We start from the raw sequence: 8,456 nt of genomic DNA on the forward strand, positions 1-8,456 counted from the left end.
CCCGCATCGCGCCGGGCTGGCCGCGCCACCGTGCCCGCGCACGTGCCCGCCCGCGCCTCACCGGTCGGGCTGGCCTGCGCGCACGCCCGCGCCACACCGGGCTGACCTGCGTCGCGCCCCGCCGCAACCCCGACACGCCCACGCCACCCCGCCCCGTCCTTGCTGCTCTCCGTCCCGTCCCGCAGGCCGCGCGGTAGCTCTCGTCTCACTGATTTGTGGGCCAGAGGGCGGACAGGGGCGGACGGGAGCGGACGAGAGGGATGAGAAGAGCGTCCGTTTTCTGTCCGTTCGGGAGCATTCGTGGCTCAATTTCGGTCTAGATTTGGGGTTGAGGCGGACAAAAACGGACGCGAACGGACGTGCTTGTCCGTTTGGGTGTGCCCGCTGGGCCAGATTTTGCCCCATACGGACAAAACCGGACAAGATGGGGTTCTGCGGTGGAGTTGGCCTCATCCATACTGAGTGTAGACATGCTGAGTCCATGCGGTTGCCCTTGTTTGGCAGCCTGCATGTGTTTAGACATGCTGAACTTTTTTTGAAATTTGAAATCTAAATTTGAAATTGTTTTTCTAAAAAAATCTAAATTTGAAATGTTGAATATTTTATAAAAAGTAAAAGAAAATTTGAAATTCTGGACATTTTTTTGAAATTTTAAATATTTTTCGAAAATTTACTTTTTAAAAATTTCTGAACATTTTTTTGAAATTGTGAATATTTATTGAAATTTAAACAAAATTTGAAATTCCGAATATTTTTTGAAAATTTAAACAATATTTAAATTCTAAACATTTTTTGAAAATTTAAACAATATTTAAATTCTAAACATTTTCAAAAATTTAAACAAATTCTGAATTTCTGATTTTTTTTGAAATTTTGAACACTTTTTAGAAATTTAAACAAATTTTAAAATTATGAACATTTTTTCAAAAATTAAACATATCTGAGCGTGGTCTAATGGGTGGGGACGAGGGTTAGGGCCAGCATGGCTGCCTCCATGCACCCTGTCTGGGGTGCATGAGATGGGCATGGCTGAGGGCCCTTTTATACATCAGATGGACATAGCTCAGGTGAGCCCATGCACCCTACCAAACAAGCAAAAGTTGATCGGATTAGGAACTTTTACCCTCATACACCCTACCAAACACACTCTTACTGGTGCAGCTATCAAACGGAAGTCTATCGTGATGGGGAAATGGTGCGCCCACACAACTCGTCTCCAAATAAAACTATTTTTTTAAATGACGTCACACGTGTGGTGCGAAGCACTTCAGTTCTGACTTTTTTACAACTAAAGTTGTCGTCTGAAAATAAAAAACAAACAAAATAATAAACTAAATCTTGCTACCTGAAAAAAAATGTTCATGCTTGACAACTACAGTTACCATCCTCGTGTCACTAAGGGGCTGTTTGGGTGGAGGCCTATGAGGCAGCTCCTTTGCCGGGCACAGATCTCAGCCTCAGGCCTCCAAAATCGGACGCCTGAGATTCATGCCTCACCCAGGCTAGTTTTTGTGGAAGCAAACCAAATAGCCCCTAAATTGCCATTGTAAATGTTTGGACTTGCCATATCTTCGTGCCATACGGGTGGCACTTATCAGGGCCGTTTTTTTAGAACCACCCTCTCGGCACTTTATTCAATAATAAGACGGTTTACATCAGATTGCATAACAACAATCAGAAAATCAAGGCATACATGTGGTTGCACACGAGGAAGAAACTAAACCCTTCTTTGCACACCAATGAGCGGCCTCATTGGGTTCCTTTCGAGCATGTCGGATGCTAAAACCCTGGAAGTGGAGAGATATGATCTGATCACTCTGAATACTAAACTCCCCACCATACAATCCTCAGATTCCCATTCCTCTCTAATAGCTTGATAGTCTGTCTCAATGGTCACATACTGCCAGTTCTTCTTCATTGCTAGGTAGACCACCTCTCTTACAGCTAGTAGCTCAGCAGAGTATGGATTCGTTAGTCCAGTGAGCTTTACCATTCTCGCCGCCATGAAACTTCCTGAAAGTGCGTTATATCGACTAGAGGGGGTGAATAGGCAATTTTCATGAATTCTTCACTGAGGAATTTGCTGGTGAGGAAATTCCTAAATGAAGAACTACTTGCAGCGGAATAAGTACTCATAAAGTAACATAACAAAACACAAGCATAGTCATCATGATGAAATGAAGATAAGCACAGAGTACAGAAAGCGTAAACACGGAATAACACAAGGAAGAAGACGGACAGACTGAAGAAATAGAACTGAGGAAACTGAGAAAGTCTTCAGTCAAAGTCTTCAAACAGATATGAACAGGAACACAACAACATACATGAGGAAATGAAAGAGTTGAGGAGATAGAACCAGTTAGCTCGGTGAAGACAATGATTTGGTAGACCAGTTCCAACTGTTGTCTCAGTTGTACATCTGGTTGGAGCGGCCGAGTATTAAAACTCGAGGACACGCAGTCCCGGACACACAGTCCTCATCGTATTCTCCTTGAGCTAAAGTCACACAGACCTCGCCCAATCACTCGTGGTAAGTCTTCAGGTGACTTCCGAACCTTCACAAACTCGGTCACTCGGTGATCCACAATTCCTCTTGGATGCTCTAGACCTTGACGCTTAACCGTCTGAAGAAGCACAGTCTTCAAAGGAAACAAGCGTCGGATCCACGCAGGATCAATCTCTTCAGTGATGCTCAATCACTTGGGGTTTTGTAGGTTTGGGTTTGGGATTTCCTCACTTGATGATTTTCACTCAAAGTCCTCGGAGGATGGGTTGCTCTCAAATGACAAGTGTCAGTTTCTCTCGGAGCAGCCAACTAACTAGTGGTTGTAGGGGGCGGCTATTTATAGCCGGGGAGCAGGCCGACATGATAAGACATAAATGCCCTTGTCTGATATGACCGTTAGGTGGGTAGATATTTTGGGACAGCTGGCATGTAGCACAGCAACGGTCGGAATATTTGAGGTTTGAATTCCTTAGGGCTATCATGTTCCTCACTTGGTAGGCAATCCGCACTGGCGAATTCCTAACTCTTCAGTCAGAACAAATTGCTCAGAGACCAGAAGAACTTTGTCTCTGTCACTGAAGAATATGACTGAACTGTGCGAGATTTCCAATGGCTTCACTCAAAGGGATTGGTAGGTGTAGGATTTTGAGTTGAGCATCACATGAAAATTTTTCCTTAGTATTTCCTCGACCCCCTTTAACAGTACGGTGTTTCCTATGACTCAAGAAAGAGAAAATGAAACTACGAAAACAAAATTCTTCACACTTCATGTTCCTCGAATGATTACCAAGTCTTCAAGGTCACACCAATTTCTTCACTTTCAAAGTCTTCAGAAAGTCTTCAGAAATCCAAAGTCTTCAGTCGAAGAACTTCATTTTTAGGGGTCGACTTTCTCTGTAAATATCAAACTCCTCATAGACTTATAGACATGTGTACACTCACAAACGCATCAGTCCTTAACCTATAAGTCTTCAATACACCAAAATCACTAAGGGGCACTAGATGCACTTACAATCTCCCCCTTTTTGGTGATTGATGACAATATAGGTTAAGTTTTCAACGGGGATAAACATGTGAAGTGTAAATACTGATATTGAGGAATTTGATTGCAAGATATAGAAGAACTCCCCCTGAAGATGTGCAAGGTGAGGAATTTGCTTTTGAAGCAATGCACACTTGAAGAGTATAATCATGGAGATCTCCCCCTATATCTTGTAATTCATACACGCATTTGACATATAATATGAGGAATTTGAAATGCATAATGAAATATGGTGACTGATGTAATTCAGCATGCGTGCATTAACATTAATGAGGAATAAGCATGCAGAAGAACACAACAAAAGTATCAAGCCACCATAGAGTTTAAGATTACAACTCGATCCAGCAAAGTCATCAAAAGAACGAGAGTTGTAACTTAGCAAAAAAAAGCCCATATATAGACCCGCTTGAAGACTAACTCAAAGTTCTCCCCCTTTGTCATCGAATGACCAGAAGGGTTGAAACTGAGAACTAACGGCCGTGAAGAATATCATGATGATGGAGGAGCGCCAGCGTTGTCAGGGTCTTGAGTCGTTGTAGGGCCTGCTGCAGTGTCGTCCAAGTCTTCATGCTCGTCCATGGCGCGTGATGAAGAATATGAGCTTGCGACCAGTGGAGGAACCTTGACATTCTTGTATCTCTTCGGTGGAGGTGCAGACCACTCAAAGTCTTCCTTGAAGCCCATTTGCTTCAGATCTTCTTCACCATATAGATGTGACAGAATAGCCTAGGTGCGATCAAACACTTCATGGAGGTAGTAGTGGTTTTTCTTCACTGCATTATGCTTACAGGTCATGTTGTGAAGAATAGAGCCAAACTGACGATTAACCCATTTGTGATTCCGATCGACCTTCTGGTGAAGACTTATAAGCAGTTCACGGTCAGTCATCACACGAGGAGCAGTAGCTTGAGGACTTGACTTTGGAGCATTGGCAGCAGAATCATGTGTGGCAGAGTCATCATTGGTGGAACAAGATGCAGCTTTGCGGAACTGACCATCCAATGGACGAATGCCTTCATCGATCACAGCTGGTGACTTTCCCTTCTCATCGGATGAGGAAATTGTCCGCTTGAGGACTTCAATTGGGGGCAAGTAGTTGCCATGGTTAAGAGTATCAACTTTGTAGTTGAGTGAAGTCCTTGATCTGAGGAATCTCATTATCCATGGAGCATAAGGCTTCAGCTCAAACGGTGAAAGTGCAACATTCGCAAGAGTCCTCATGAAGAAATCATGGTAATTGATAGGGATACCATGCATGATGTTGAAGAGCATATTCTTCATCATCCCCACAATTTCTTCATCAGATGAATCATGACCTTTGATTGGACTCATGGTCTTCCTCAGAATGCGGTAGATGGTTCTGGGCACATACATCAAATTCTTCACGAGGAATTTGGTCCTTTGGGTTTGTCCAGGCTTCAGCGGCTTCATGAGCACTTGCATATAGTGATCAGTAAGTTCAGGTTCATCATACAGACAACGAGCGCCTTCTGGTGGAGAACTGATTGGCAAGGCACGAAGCAATTCAGAGGCTGGTGCTTTGTAGTGAGTGTTTTCAGTCATCCAGTCCAACACCCATGAGTTGACGTCAGCAGCATTGCCTGTGATATGCAAAGTTGCGTAGAACTGAAGAATAAGATCTTCATTCCAATCAACGATGTCAGAGCAGAAATTCAGCAAGCCTGCATCGTGAAGCATACTGAGAACCGGCGTGAAGCAAGGCATAGATTCCATGTCCACGTGAGGAATGTGCTCATGATTGAAGACTTTGTCCTTGTCAAAGAGAACTGAGGAATAGAAGTTTGCCTGGATGGCAGTCCAGAAATGCTTCTTTCTAAGACGAGCATTGTCATAAGGGTTGAATTCAGTGAAGAATACGTGCTCGCCGAAGAAATCATCAGCCTTGAATTTTGGCTTCTTGGAGAAGGGATTCTTTGGCTTGGACTGAGGAGTGTCAGTGATTTGCAGTACCACCTCAGGAATCGCAATCTCAGGTTCCTCATGCTGAAGAATTTCAGTTTCTTCTGCAGTTGCAGCCTGAGTCATTTCTTCTTCATTCACATTTTCATCAATGCTAGTGGCTGGAATTTCCTCATGGACGGACGGGGTTGCACGAGGCTCATCAGATTCCACTCGTACTTCTGTAGCGACTGGGGACTGAGGAACAACTTGGAGAGGAGTGAACAATGGAGAATTGGGGTGCTGACTTTCCCAAAAGTCATCATTCAGCACTGGTGTGGTACATCCGATGTCCACATCCTCATCTTCAAGTTCTTCAACACCTGCCTCTTCAGCAGTGAACTGAGGCATAGGTGAGGAAATGACTGGGATTGAAGGGATCTTATCCACTTCAATTTCTTTGTCCAACTGCTCTGTCAAAGCAGCAGATGGAGTTTCTTCATCAGGTTCCTCGGGAATCTCATATTCTTCACCATAAGGAACAAGGTCCTTTGATGGCATTGATGAGACAGGAATGGCATCAATTGGATTGTCAATTGAACTGATCAGAGTCTTCATCTTCTTCGGAGCTGAAGAATTTGAAGAAGTTGATGCCTTCCTCTTTTTCATAGCTGCACGTTCTGCAGCCTTTGTCTTCTTCACATCTAATGCAGATGGAAGGATCAGAGTTGGTGTAGGTGCAGGAGGTGCATTTTCTTCAGGCGCAACTATTGCAGTTGCCCTGACTTGTTCACTTTCCTTAGGCGCATCACTAGTGGATGCCCTAGCAATATCATCAGCGGCTGGAATGGAGTCATCAGCCCTGGTACTCTCATTTTCTTCAGCAGCCATACTGACATCAGCGGTGCTGGCATGTTCTTCAGTGGGCTGGGCAGATGCTTCAGCCTAAGGAATTTCAACATGCACCGGAGCAGTGGCAGTTGAAGAGAAAGTCTTCGTCAGATTGACGAACCGAACCTTTGCACCCTTCCAATCAGCATAGTAGCGAGCAAAGTCATCGCTTAGTTGTTTGATTTCCTATTGCAAGGCAAGGAGTTGATCTGGAGTGCGAGTGAGGACATTGTCCTTGAGGTAGCGCTGTTTCTTGTATTGCGCTTTCTTCAATCTTCGTCCTTCTTCATACTTCCACTTCTCTTCCTCAATGAAGTGAGTGAGAACATGGCTTTGACCAGGAGTGAGATTCATCTCCGGCAAAGGTGTAGTGGGGTCCTTGTGCCATAAGTCAATAAAATCAAGGATCAACTTGGGATCCAGCATTAGTGGCACATTGCTGCCTTTGGCTCTAGCGGCCTTGGCTTGCCTGTCCCTGATGATTTCAGCAAGTTCTTCATCATCAACCTCATCGTCATCAAAGGGAATTTGGAAGGCAACCTGCTTCTTGTGAGGACTTGGGTGAAGGCCTCATCGTGCAGTGGCCTTTTTCTTCAGCAGAGATGGTCCGGCTGAGGAACTTGGTGCAGCAGTGGAGCTAGCAGATGCTCCTGAGGCAATAGAGATGCCTTGAGTCCTTTGGCACGTGGCCAGATGCACAGGTGCCGAAGATTTTGTTGGAGCAGCCGAAGACTTTGTCGGAGGAACTAAGGACTTTGGAGGAGGAGGAGCAGACTGAGGAATTGGCCGTGAGGGCATTGCTAAGGAGCTTGACCGAGAGGGCATTGAAGGAGAAGCACTGGATTTGTGGGCAGGCTTCTCTGGCATAGCCTTCCTGGGCTTACTACCAGAGGCCTCAGCAGCGTTAGCAGCAGCAGCAGAATCTTCATTGAATTTCCTCATTGCTTCTTTTGCTTGCTTGGCTAGTTTGGCCTGGTGCCTAGCCCATTCAGCAACATAGTCCTCACCGCGCTTGAGGCTGGTGGGATCCGTCAGTTGGCCAGGTCTCAATGGTGGTCTTGAGCATGGAGGGTTGAGCGCGAATTTCTTCATGTATTTGGGAGTAACATACCTGTACTCCCTCCATTCTCGTGCCCATTGATGACCCACAAGTGTAGGGGATCTATCGTAGTCCTTTCGATAAGTAAGAGTATCGAACCCAACAAGGAGCAGAAGGAAATGATAAGCGGTTTTCAGTAAGGTTTTCTCTGCAAGCACTAAAATAGTACGTGATAGATAGTTTTGTGATAAGATAAATAGTAACAAGCAAAAAGTAAATAAAGTAAATAAAGTGCAGCAAGGTGGCCCAATCCTTTATGTAGCAAAGGATAAGCCTAGACAAATTCTAATAATGAGGAAGGAGCTCCCGAGGATACATTGGGAATTATCGTCAAGCCAGTTTTCATCACGTTCGTAAGATCCATGTTTGGTACTTTGATAATTTGATATGTGGGTGGACCGGCACTTGGGTACTGCCCTAACTTGGACAAGCATCCCACTTATGATTAAACCCTATTGCAAGCAATCCGCAACTACAAAAAGGAGTATTAAGGTAAACCTAACCACAACATTAAACATATGGGCCCATATCAACCCCTAACGAAGCAACGCATAAACTAGGGTTTAAGCTTCTGTCACTCTAGCAACCCATCATCTACTTATTACTTCCCTATGCCTTCCTCTAGGCCCAAATAATGGTGAAGTGTCAATGTAGTCGACGTTCACATAACACCACTAGAGGAAAGACAACATACATCTCATCAAAATATCGAACGAATACCAAATTCACATGACTACTAATAGCAAGACTTCACCCATGTCCTCAGGAACAAACGTAACTACTCACAAAGCATATTCATATTCATAATCAGAGGAGTAATAATATGCATAAAGGATCTGAACATATGATCTTCCACCAAGTAAACCAATTAGTATCAACTACAAGGAGTAATCAACACTACTAGCAACCCACAGGTACCAATTTGTGGTTTTGATACAAGATTGGATACAAGAGATGAACTAGGGTTTTGAGAGGAGATGGTGCTGGTGAAGATGTTGATGGAGATTGACCCCCTCCCG

The sequence above is a fragment of the Triticum aestivum genome, chromosome 7B (assembly GCF_018294505.1).
Source record: "Triticum aestivum cultivar Chinese Spring chromosome 7B, IWGSC CS RefSeq v2.1, whole genome shotgun sequence".
In the NCBI taxonomy this organism is placed as follows: Eukaryota; Viridiplantae; Streptophyta; class Magnoliopsida; order Poales; family Poaceae; genus Triticum; species Triticum aestivum.